The sequence below is a fragment of the Silene latifolia genome, chromosome 11 (assembly GCF_048544455.1).
Source record: "Silene latifolia isolate original U9 population chromosome 11, ASM4854445v1, whole genome shotgun sequence".
Taxonomy (NCBI): domain Eukaryota; kingdom Viridiplantae; phylum Streptophyta; class Magnoliopsida; order Caryophyllales; family Caryophyllaceae; genus Silene; species Silene latifolia.
Window position 1 is genome coordinate 72,057,647 of NC_133536.1, and position 2,692 is coordinate 72,060,338.

General features: G+C 38.9%; 1 non-coding gene across 1 annotated transcript; it reads left to right on the plus strand.

Moving 5' to 3' along the window:
• Positions 1–565: 565 nt before the first annotated feature.
• LOC141616171 (small nucleolar RNA R71) lies at positions 566–672 on the plus strand. The gene has a single exon (XR_012530535.1). It is a non-coding gene; the product is annotated as a small nucleolar RNA R71 (small nucleolar RNA).
• Positions 673–2,692: the final 2,020 nt, after the last annotated feature.

A 2,692-nucleotide genomic window follows, 5' to 3' on the forward strand; every position in this document is an offset into this window, starting at 1 on the left:
TTGATTTTGGTTTCTCATGGGAGGTGGGGTGTATGTTGTTTGAGGGTTTTGAACATTTTGGCTTTTGTATGAGAGATTTGGATGGAACTTGGTGTTTTCATTGTAATAGTTGGAATAAGGGGTACCACTCTTGTATGCTTGGAAAGCATTCACTTGTTCATTTGTTCCCCTACACTCACTTTGGTCATGTCCCAAAGTTCCACAATTCTCACATATCCCACTTGGGATTGATGAAGATGCCGTCATGGCATTAACATGGTGCTTTGGTGATTTTGAGGCTTCTTCAAGTCTAGCCATAGCTTTTTCAAACTTCAAATTGATTGTGTCAATGTGAGCACTAAGTTGAGCACCCAATTGAGTAACGGAGTCCACTTCATGCTTTCCTCCTCTAGTAGCCTTGCGAGGTCTACTATATTGTGAGTTATGGACCGCCATTTCCTCAATTTTGTTCCAAGTTTGATTGTCATCAACTTCGGTGAACATTCCATTTGATCCCATGTTGAGAATGTTCCTTGAGTCTTCATATAGACCGTTCCAAAATTGTTGTACCAAGAACCACTCGCTAAGTCCATGATGAGGACATGAGCGACAAATTCCCTTGAACCGCTCCCAAGCTTCATACAAATATTCTTCATCCCTTTGCTTAAAACCCGTAATTTGAGCTCTTAGCATGTTAGTCTTTTCCGGTGGGTAGAATTTTTTGTAGAAAGCTAGAGCCAACTTCTTCCAAGAATCAATTCCGAGAGTGGCCTTATCAAGGCCCTTCAACCATTGTTTCGCGGTGCCAATTAGAGAAAAAGGAAATAAGACCCATCGAATTTGGTCTTGAGTTAAACCGGTTTGAGAGATCGCATCACAATAGTCACAAAAGGTTTCCATATGAGAATGAGGGTCTTCACTAGGCATCCCCCCAAATTGGCTCCTTTCGACTAATTGGATAAATGCGGATTTGGCAATAAAATTTCCGGTTAGATGTTGTGGTGTGGGAGTACCGTTGGGTAGGTTCTCCTCGGTGGGTATGGAATGTGATGAAAACTTAGGCATTGTGGGTTAATTTTGTGTGGTATTTTGTGTTGGGTTCTCCTCACCTTCTCTTGCAAAAGGGTTGATGAACTCAATAGTTGGTTGAATATCTACAACCTCACCAATACCTCTCAAATTCCTCCTAGCAAGTCTTCTATTGGTTGTCAAAGTTCTTTCAATTTCACGATCAAAAGGTAACAAATCACCTTGTGACCTTCTAGACATGCAAAATATCAAACAACTTGAAAACAATTAGAACAAACCTTAAGGAGTTTTACTTCCCCAAGGCAAAGAAAGACATAACTAATAACAATATAAGAAAATCTAGATCAAGCTAACACCATCCCCGGCAACGGCGCCATTTTGATGTGGACAAGAGTTGGTCGTCACACGTCCAATCAAACACAATTTATAGCTTCACAAACAACTTTACAATTAGTAAAGAGGAAACTAAAGGTCGGATCCCAAGGGACGGGAATTGAGATGAGATTTCTATTGCAACTAGTGGTGTCTTAGGGGTGTCACAATTTAGGGTTGATGTAGAAGGTCACTAAACTAAATAGCAATGAAAGTAAAAAAGCAAGATGAATTAAAAGGGTCGTAAACAATTGATAAAAAGCACTAGGGTGTCATGGGGTCATAGGGGAATCATGGGAATTGATCATACAAACATGTTCTCAAATTATAAGCAAGCAATTATTGTTGTGATGGATTGAGTTGGGTTATATCTTACAATCCTAGGAAAGTTTGGGTCCCGGAGCCGAATCGATTAGATTGTACAACACCTACAAGTCGACTTAGTCTTCCCTACTCAACAACATGCATGGTCTAATGAGACTCGAGTTGGTTTATGTCTTATAAGTCTCATTGAAAAGATAGGTGATGGGTAAAAAATGCAAGGATTCATAGGCTCGCATTTAATCAAACATAACATGTGCATGAGTTGAGATCAAAACAAGCAAGCAAATAAACCATGAAAGCATATTAATTTAAGCATGAATCATTCCCCATGTTGGTTTCCCCTAATTACCCATTAACCCTAGCTAGGTGACTACTCACTCATTATCATGTTGATCATGCTAGCAAGGTTGTCAATCATACCAACAAAGTAAAACATGATGAATAAATGAAGGTAATTAACAATAATTAAAAAGGGATTAAGAGGATTATACCTACTAATGATTCCAATAATAAAGCAAGAATAAAAGAAGTACTTGATGCTTGATTGAGAGGTTGTCAATCTCCCAATAATAACCCAAATAATCTTCAATTACCCAAAATAAAGGATGAACAAAAGAGAGATTAAGGAAATAAAACTTATATTAGAACTTGATTAATTGTTGAATACAAAACTAAAGAGAGATTTGATTGATATTAACTACTCTAAGAATTGATAAGAAGAACATGCTCTTCTAATTAGACTAATGAGGTATTTATAGTGGAAATTAGGTGGATGCATTAGGGTTAACTAAGGGCTAAACTAGTAATTACACTTTTTAGATTTGAGCAGGGAGACGCCGGTATTTTTCGAAGGAAGGGCTTCTTTCACAGAGGCTTGAAGAAGTCGAAATTATGCTGGACTGGAATCCGTGCGTCTTAGGCTCGGGACGGGCGGATTCATGGTCTGGGCACGGGCGTCTTTGGGAGAAGACGTCCGGATTCTGGTGGC